Source organism: Panthera tigris, chromosome B4, assembly GCF_018350195.1.
Source record: "Panthera tigris isolate Pti1 chromosome B4, P.tigris_Pti1_mat1.1, whole genome shotgun sequence".
In the NCBI taxonomy this organism is placed as follows: Eukaryota; Metazoa; Chordata; class Mammalia; order Carnivora; family Felidae; genus Panthera; species Panthera tigris.
The window spans coordinates 21,544,870-21,555,016 of NC_056666.1; positions in this window are offsets into that span (position 1 = coordinate 21,544,870).

Here is a 10,147-nt window from a genome sequence, read left to right on the forward strand (position 1 = left end):
GCGACCGTCGCCTCCGTGGCCGTCCACCCTGCGCCAAAAGGCGCCCTCCCGGCGGACGACAAATAGCCATGCTCGGGACCTAAGGACCCTCGGGCGCCCGGAGCAGTGCCTTAATAAGAAGGAAGAGGGCTGCCTGATGAATTGCCTACACCTGCCACTTGACCACAGACGTAGGCGTTCGTGGACAAAAAATTCTTTGCACACATTCAACAGCCTACATTCCTACTTAGTATGAAGGTCAGAATTCCGGCGTTAGGTTTTAAGCGATGAAGTGTCGTGTGGAATTTATTGTTGCAAAGTGTCTAAAATCGTAAGAGAAACTGCTTAATGGTCACGCTGGTGTTCATCCGTTATTCTAAATTACGTGTTGACAATGGTGATACATCGTTTCTAATGTCATAGTATGTCATTTGCTAGTTTTAGAGCTAAGTAGACTAGATTTCCATTTCAACACATGGGCTACAGGAAAACAGAATATTTTCTCTCATAATCGTGTGAAAACAAAGTAAGTTTGATATTGGCAGCTCAAACTACAAAAAGGAAATTAGGTAGCGTTAACACTGCTCTTGTATTTAAAGACAAAGACCGAAGGCCCCAATCCAAAGACGACTAAAAAATTAATCGCAACCAATGCCAACATGATCTTCTGTAAAGTTTCGTTTTCCTTTGAGAAGGTGAAGACAGAAAGCGTTACTTTTATTTTATGTAGATTTTTATTTTCAAAATCTAACTTCTAAGTCTTTTGAGGGAAATTTCATCATAATCAAAAAGTATATTAAAAGAGAGAAATGTATAAATCTATAATTATCTTAAGCGATTTTTTTTTTATCACAGTGCACATAAAAATTCTAAAAGGTAAACATTCTAAAAGGTAAAATTAAAAATGTAAATTGGTTAGGGGCACCTTGGGTGTCTCAGTGGTTTAAGCGTCTGACTTCCGCTCAGGTCATGATCTCACGGTTCATGGGTTCTAGTCCCAATTCGGGCTCTGTGCTGACTGCTCTGAGCTTGGAGCCTGCTTCGGATTCTATGTTTCCCTTTCTCTCTCTCTCTCTCTCTCTCTCTCTCTCTCTCTCTGCCCCTCCCCCTCTCATGCTTTGTCTGGAGCATTGGGTGTTGTATGGAAACCAATTTGTCAATAAATTATATTAAAAAATAAAACGTATTATCTCAAAGGAAAAAAAAAACTTAGAAATCTGTTGTTTAAAAAAAAATGTAATCTGGTTAGGACTGGGCTAAGGTGGTGAAAAGACCGTGACAAGCTGTTGGCCGCTTCCGTAAATGCAATTCAAAGTGAGTATTTTGAAACTGAAGAGGGACATCTCACTTCATGAGTCATTGGTCAGCTCTGTGCAGCATTTGTTGGCTGATACGGACATAGTTACACCATCCCACGAAAACATGGACTGAACAAAACTTCTTTGTTTCAAGCCTTGCTAGAGCATATCAAAGAGTTTCAGATTTCAGTGTCTGGGAGACCAAGTTATGAGCAGGATTGTTTTTGAAACTATTAACTACCTAACGCACTTCTCTTGTTGTCAGTTACCTACGTTTACCTCTCAGGCGTTCTGCCTTATAAAACTGGTCATTTCAGATCATGTTCTCACCTATAAACAACTGGGGTTGGCCCTGTCAAAGCATTTGTCATACTAAATCCAGGCTCTTGAATCGCACGATGAATTAATTGATGGTTTTTGGTGGAAAGCTCACGAGCTCTGGAGTAAACATTAAAAATAAATAAATCCTGTGAAATTTAGCTGCTTTAGAAGATTGGAAAATTGATTCAGCATCTCCAAGCCTCTTTTTTCTCACCAGTAAAAACTGGCTAATCAACCTTTCTCAGGATGGTTGGGAGCAATCTATAAAGGAAGAAAAGCACACGGCTCAAGCAGCACATGGTAAAACAGATCCTAACCAGGCCTGTAACAAAGCGGGTCCCTCCTTTCTAAACCATAGCTAAGGAATACACTGTTTAAAGTTTTCCATTTTCGGGGCGCCTGGGTGGCTCAGTCGGTTAAGCGTCCGACTTCGGCTCAGGTCGTGATCTCGTGGTCCTTGAGTTCAAGCCCCGCGTAAGGCTCTGTGCTGACTGCTCAGAGCCTGGAGCCTGTTTCGGATTCTGTGTCTCCCTCTCTCTGACCCTCCCCCATTCATGCTCTGTCTCTCTCTGTCTCAAAAATAAATAAGCGTTAAAAAAAAAAAAAATTAAAGTTTTCCATTTTTAAAAAGGTGAAATGTCTTATAAGCTAAAATAATTTTTACTTTTTAAGTTAATAGTTAAGTTTACTTTTTAAGTTAAAGTTTTTAACTTTGTGTTCCTTGCGGCAGGATTTTAACTTTTTTTTTTTTAATTTTTTTTCAACGTTTTTTTATTTATTTTTGGGACAGAGAGAGACAGAGCATGAACGGGGGAGGGGCAGAGAGAGAGGGAGACACAGAATCGGAAACAGGCTCCAGGCTCCGAGCCATCAGCCCAGAGCCTGACGCGGGGCTCGAACTCACGGACCGCGAGATCGTGACCTGGCTGAAGTCGGACGCTTAACCGACTGCGCCACCCAGGCACCCCCGATTTTAACTTTTCAAATGCTTCTTTGAAACGGGTATAAATGTAATGTGTGTTTATATGAAAATATCACCCACCAATTATTAAAAGTGATAACATCTCAGATTACACAGCATGAGGATTTGATTACGAGTCAAGTGCTGACTCTAAACATAGTAATTTATATATTCCACTTGGATATTATCGGTCCTGTAGTCTAATAAAAGCCAAGAGTTTTCAGGTTAGGTTTGTAATTTAAATTCTTTCTGGAGTCATCATATGTAAAGTGCTTATTTTTCTTTTATCACCAGCTGTAATCTGTGATTATGTGGTGCAGGCTCTGTTAGGTAAACTTGTTTTATGTTGTGCTTCATCCATAACCCAAGGTCTTAAATAAAGGGTTGGGAAAGGAAATGGCCAGGTCTTTAGCCAGGACAATATTATACTACTAAATCCTTTATGGAAAACCTCCTGAGACTGGATCATTTTTATGTCTTAAATTTTGCTGCAATGACATAGCATATCCACTCTTGTAAAAATCCATTGGTAAGTGTTCGTCACGTGGCTAGAGCTGAAAACCAAGATGGGAAGTATGATGGGAGCTGGGCAGGAGCAGTCTTGATGTGGAATTTGGATCTTACTGCCAAATGTCCTTGAGCGCTCTGATAGAGGATATCCTCTATTTGGAGCTGGTCTAGATGTTTAAAAGGGAGATCAGTAAAAATGTGAAAAAAAAGATGGTAGGGCTTAGCCGTCTGCCGAAGTCAGTCCACCTGCAAGAAGGTTTGTGACCTTGCTGCCGAGGGAAATTCGGGAAGTCTCCTGGGTCTGGCCAACTGACCATAGTGGGTCTGCATGCCTGCCAACACAGCCTGGCAACTTTGCAACATATACAGTGCAATATGTATATACTGAAAATTGCAATATGCAGTGAAGTGACTCTGGAAAGGTAGAAGTCTGAATGGAGAAAAATATAAAAGGGCGATTACCATAGTTCGTGCAGTCTGAGATTTCAACGAAAGACGGTAAAGGTATGAATCCTAGAATCAGTGAAAGAAATAATAAGAATTGATGAGACGAAGCCCTTTTCTGGGGGCTCCGTTTCATCAGACCACAGAAGGTTGGGATTTACTGTCACGAGGAGGGGAACACTCATCAGACTGCCATAAATCAGCTACGTAGGACCGTCTAGTTGTCTGTTCTATTTCTAGTGCCACAGGGTAATTCAGATCCTTGGATATATAGATTCACACAAAAGACATAATCTAGATAGCAGACATCTGGTTTTGGTTAGCGTGAGTATTCCCCTGTGCTTTGACCTAAGTGAATTGATAAATAAGATACAGTGCTTAGACCTTCTACTGGAGGACCAGACTTAGAGACAAGACGTTCCCCACAACGAACCACCAGGTCGGGCTTTGCCTAGAAAGTCAGCTCGGCTCTTGGACTAGTATTCCAGCGAGTGTAATATGAACACCTTCATTGTCCTTCTGCTTCGAACTCCATCTCAGAAACGTGGAGTAAAACATTCTAATTTAGCAATTTTGAGAACTCATGGGGAATATTGGACACAGAAGAATTCGGTAGTGTGAAACTCCAATTTGTTATTGTTATGCCTGTTTATTTACCTAGAAAGGCTTCAAGGTACCCCGAGAGGGACTTATGCTACCGGGGTTCTGCTCGACCAAGGTGCTGATCAGGAGCTCACAGTCTACGATGGCACATCCACTCTTGCTCAAATCAGGAAGTTCAAACTTACTGAAGGGGCTACTCCAAGCTCTGCTGTTAACTGTTCTAGATCAACAAGCCACGCCATGCTACTTAATATACCGGATGTCAGCAGTGGGTTTTTGTTGGTGAATGTAGTGGCCCAGTGACTAGCACAGTAGATGTTAGAAGTGGGCTTAAATTGGTGAATTTAAAGATCTTCAAGCTATGTAGGTCAGCCAAAATCGTTCAGAAACCCTCTCTACCTTGCAGGAAAAGTATGCAAGAGTCTCAGGGAGGCTGGAACTTAAACCTTGAGGGATGGGGCTTGGAGCTTGATCCCCTGACAGCCCTCCGTCCAGCCTTTGATTTGTAATTGCCTGATGCCTACTAACAGGGACTAGGATCTTGCTTCTGGAATGTTATCACATCGGCTTCGAAGGAATCATTCATGCCTGCCGTTAGGGCACCTACCAGGACAGAAAGGTGGGGCTCTGGAGACCTCCACAAATAGCCTGCATAAACCTCTTGGGGTCTGCTTGCCATGAGTGTTTTTAAAAATAAATGTGAGAGGGGCACCCGGGTGGCTCAGTAGGTTAAGAGTCCAGCTTTGGCTCAGGTCATGATCTCACAGTTAGTGAGTTCGAGCCCCACATAGGCTCTCTGCTGTCAGTGCAGAGCCTGCTTAGGATCCTCGTCTCCCTCCCTCTCTGCCCCTCGCCCCCCCACATGCTCTCTCTCCCTCTCTCAAAAATAAATAAACATTAAAAAATTTTTTTAATAAAAAAAATGAGGGAGAGTTGCCTTCTTTTTTTTTATTTTTTTCAACTTTTTTTTTTTTTTTTTTTTTTTTTGAGAGACAGAACTTGAGCAGGGGAGGGGCAGAGAGAGAGAGACACAGAATCTGAAACAGGTTCCAGGCTCTGAGCTGTCAGCACAGAGCCCAACGTGGGGCTTAAACTCACGAACCATGAGATCACGACCTGAGCCAAAGTTCAGATGCTCAACTGACTGAGCCACCCAGGCATCCTGAGACTTGCTTTCAATATGAGCAAGCTGAGAGCGAGGAGGTGGGGAATAGCCAACCTTTACCTTCATCAAATTTCTTTGAAGGACATAGCATCGATGCAAAGAAACGTAAGAATTGTGCGTGACCAAATGAAGTCAGTGTTCTAGGAAGCCAGAAGACGTAATCAAATCTTTTTCATTGTAACTGATTTTGACGTGTAAAATCTGTATCTGTTTAATTCGTCCTTGAATGTTCCCAGCCCAAGCCTGTGCCATCCACATAGTAAGAATTCAGTAAGAATTTGTCCAATGAATCAGTGATGGGGAAATTCTGAATAAGTTCCTTTAAAAGAGCTATTTCTTAAGCATAATGTACCTCTGTGGTTCACGCTAGGAACTAGGCAGGCAAATACTGTTGGCTGCTATTTTTAGGCGGGGGGAGACATTAATCCAGACTGCCAAAGCCAGATGGCTGCCTGAAATCCCATACCCCATGGCAGGGGGGAGAAGGAGCTGTTTGGGCCAGAAAGACCCTGTTTCTCTGCTGCCTCATTCTTTATGAAGAAGGAAACTCCCATCATCAATGTACAAGTGGAAAGGAGGGAAGGATTGCAAGTGGTGAGTTCCCATCAGGAAATTCTAGGTCTAGGTTCAAGCCACCAATTGAAATGATTGGCCCGGTAAGGAAAAATTGTATGTTTGACTATAATGGTTAATTATGTACATCAAATTGGCTGGGCCACATCGCCCAGATATATGGCCAAATATTATTCTAGATGCTTCTGTGGTGGTTTTTGGATGAGATTAGCATTTAAGTTGGTAGATTTGGAATAAAACCTATTATCCTCCATTATGTGGGTGGGCCTCATCCAATCAGTCGAAGGCCTGAATAGCACGAAAGACTGCCCACTCTTGAGCAAAAGGGCATTCTGCAGCCGGTGGCCTCTAGACTCGAACTTAGCTCTTTCTTAGGTCTTCCGCCTGGTGACCTGAAGGTTACAACTGTCTCATTAGCTCCTCCCTGGATCTCCATCCTGCCTTCCAGGCCCTGCAGATTTTAGACTTGCCGGCCTCCATAATCACGTGAACTGATTCCCTAAAATAAATCTCTCTATACATCGTATTCATTCTGTTTCTCGGGAAAACCCTGGCTAACACAGTGACCAATGAAAAATTAATAAATTAATCAAAGGATACTCTTATATTCTTTGCAGCTCTTACATGATATCAATAATAGTAAATGTGATGGTTAGTTGTTTTTTTTCCCTTTCTTTTCTTTCTTTTTTTTTTTTTTTTTTTTTTTTTTTAAGAAGTGCATTTTAGTCACTCCACAAATTTTTTTTTTTTTTAACATTTATTTATTTTTGAGACAGAGAGAGACAGAGCATGAACGGGGGAGGGGCAGAGAGAGAGGGAGACACAGAATCGGAAACAGGCTCCAGGCTCTGGGCCACCAGCCCAGAGCCTGACGCGGGGCTCGAACTCACGGACCGCGAGATCGTGACCTGAGCTGAAGTCGGACGCTCAACCGACTGAGCCACCCAGGCGCCCCTCTTTTTTTTTTTTTTTAAAGAGAGAGTGTGCACGTGAAAGCAGAGAAAGGGCAGAGAGAGAGAGAAAGAGAGCATCTTTTGTTTTTTAAGTTTATTTATTTACTTTGGCGGGGAGGGGCAGAGAAGAGAGGGAGAGAGAGAGAATCCCAAGCAGGCTCTGCGCTGTCAGCCCAAAGCCCGATGCAGGTCTAGCAGTCACGAGCCGTAAGATCATGACCTGAGCCAAAATCAAGAGTCAGATGCTTAACTGACTGAGCCACCCAGGTGCCCCTGTGATGGTTAGTTTTATGTGTCAACTTGACTGGGCCAAGGGATTCCCAGATAGCTGGTAAAACATTATTTATGGATACGTCTGTGAGGATGTTCCTGGAAAAGATTGGGATTTGAATCAGGAGACTGAGTAAAGAACTGCCCCCCTCCCTCCACTAATGTAGGTGGGCATCATCCAATCTGTTGAGAGACTGTATAGAACAGCAAGGGGGAGGAAGGACTACTTAGCTTTCTGCTTGAGCTGTGACAGACACCCTCTCCTGCCCTCAGACATTCACGCTCGTGGTTCCCCAGCCTTTGAACTTGGACAAGGATTTAGACCATGGGTTCCTGGTTCCCATGCCTCCCAGTGCAGGCTGGAACTATACCACCGGCTTTCCTGGGCCTCTAGCATGCAGACCATAGGGTGTGAGACTTCTCAGCCTCCACAGTCACATGAACCAACCCTTTATAACAAATCTTTCTTATTGATTCTGTGTCTCTGGAGAACCCTGACGGATACAGTAAATATATTAAAAGGACTGAAAAAAATAACCGCTACAAGTCTAATCTTTACTGAGTGCTTACTATGTGCCGGCAACTTTTTTAGGCATTTAACACATCCCTTTGATTACCTGCAATTTAAAAATGAGAAAATGGAGACACCAGGAGGTTCATTTACTTGCCCACGTTCACAGTTTTCAGGGGTGAAATTGGAATCCGAACACAGACAGTTTTGTTCCAGAACCTAACACGCTTCATCGTGATGCTATATTGCCTCACTGAAGCATCACGAGGAACGAATTATTTCAGTTCTTTCCATAATGTTCGTTTTTGCAAATGGCCTACAAAGTATCTCTCAAACTGTCAAGTACATATTAGCCATGTAACTATGGATCTGTGTTGCTGGGTTTGCTGTAGAGAAATACACTAACACCCTGTATAACTGGAGCCTGGTTATCAGAGAAATTCACCTTTGTGCAATATTCATGAGCACTAGAAATTAAGCAAAAGACCTGTGAGCCTAAAGAGGCTACAAAGTTCATGCCTAAATCCTAATTGCTTTGCTCCTAGGAAAGCTTCTTAACCCATTACTTAGACCCTATATATCTTTACCATTATGTAGAGTCCCAACAGAGTTGGAAATCCGCTTTCTGCCTCTACAGCCAAGAAAAGTGTCCTAAAAATTATTCTGGCTGAATTCATTCTCTGAGATGGTTTGATATAACTGAAATTTTATCTTCTTCTTTAAACAAAAGGTGACATTTCTTTGTTACTCCCATGAGATTGCTTTGTGTTATTGCAATATCAGAGTTTTCAGAGCTGAAGGGACCTTAGAGATAGTATAATTTAGTCTGCTCACTCAAGGGCATATAGGTTAGGCCGTAGATACATCTAAGATTCTTTTTTTTTTAAATTTTAAGTAAACTCCTTGCCACATGTGGGACTCAAACTCACAACCCTGAGATCAAGAGTCGCATGCTCTACTGACTGAGCCTTCCAAGTGCCCCTATCTAGGATTCATTTATCCTTTGGTCCATCACAGTATGTTAGCCCCATGAAGCTATGTTATGTTGTACTAACAAACAATCCCAAATCTCAGTGACTTGATTCAACAAAAGTGAATTTCTCACTCACACTACAATTCCCACCGAGTTGGCAAGAAATTCCGCTCCATGCAACTCCCTAGGGATCCAGCTGATAGAAACATCTTTTTCTTTATTTTATTTTATTTTTTAACTTTACATCCAAGTTAGCATAAAGTTCAACAGTGATTTCAGGAGTAGATTCCTTATGCCCCTTACACATTTAGCCCATCCCTCCTCCCACAACCCCTCCAGTAACCCTCTGTTTGTTCTCCCTATTTAACAGTTTCTTATGTTTTGTCCCCTCCCCTGTTTTTATATTATTTTTGCTTCCCTTCACTTGTGTTCATCTTTTCTGGGTCTTAAGGTCCTCATATGAGTGAAGTCGTATGATATTTGTCTTTCTCTGACTAATTTCACTTAGCATAACACCCTCTAGTTCCACCCACGTAGTTGCAAATGGCAAGATTTCATTCTTTTTGATTGCCGAGTAGTACTCCATTGTGTGTGTGTGTGTGTGTGTGTGTGTGTGTGTGCCTATATACACACACATACACACACACACACACACACACACACATATATATATACCACATTTTCTTTATCCATTCATCCATCAATGGGCATTTGGGCTCTTTCCATACTTGGACTATTGTTGATAGTGCTGCTATAAACATGGGGGTGCATGTATCCCTTCGAAACAGCACACCTGTATCCCTTGGATAAATGCCTAGTAGTGCAATTACTGGGTTGTAGGGTAGTTCTATTTTTAATTTTTTCAGGAACTTCCATCCTGTTTTCCAGAGTGGCCGTACCAGTTTGCACGCCCACCAGCAGTGCAAAAGAGATCCTCTTTCTCCGCATCCTCGCCAACGTCTGTTGTTGCCTGAGTTGTTAATGTTAGCCATTCTGACAGGTGTGAGGTGGTATCTCATTGTGGTTTTGATTTGTATGTCTCTGATAATGAGTGATGTACATTCTTTCATGTGTTGGTTGGCCATCTGGAAGTCTTCTTTGAGAAGTGTCTATTCATTTTTTTTTGCCCATTTCTTCGCTGGATTATTTGTTTTTTGGGTGTTGAGTTTGATAAGTTCTTTGTAGATTTTGGATACTAACCCTTTATCTGATATGTCGTTTGCAAATATCTTCTCCCATTCCATCGGTTGCCTTTTAGTGTTGCTGACTGTTTCCTTTGCTGTGCAGAAGCTTTTTATTTTGATGAGGTCCCAATAGTTCATTTTGCTTTTGTTTCCCTTGCCTCCGGAGACGTGTTGAGTAAGAAGTTGCTCCGGCCAAGATCAAAGAGGTTTTTGCCTGCTTTCTCCTCAAGGATTTTGATGGCTTCTTGTCTTACATTTAGGTCTTTCATCCATTTTGAGTTTATTTTTGTGTCTGATGTAAGAAAGTGGTCCAGGTTCATTCTCCTGCATGTCACTGTCCAGTTTTCCCAGCACCACTTGCTGAAGAGACTGTCTTTATTCCACTGGATATTCTTTCCTGCT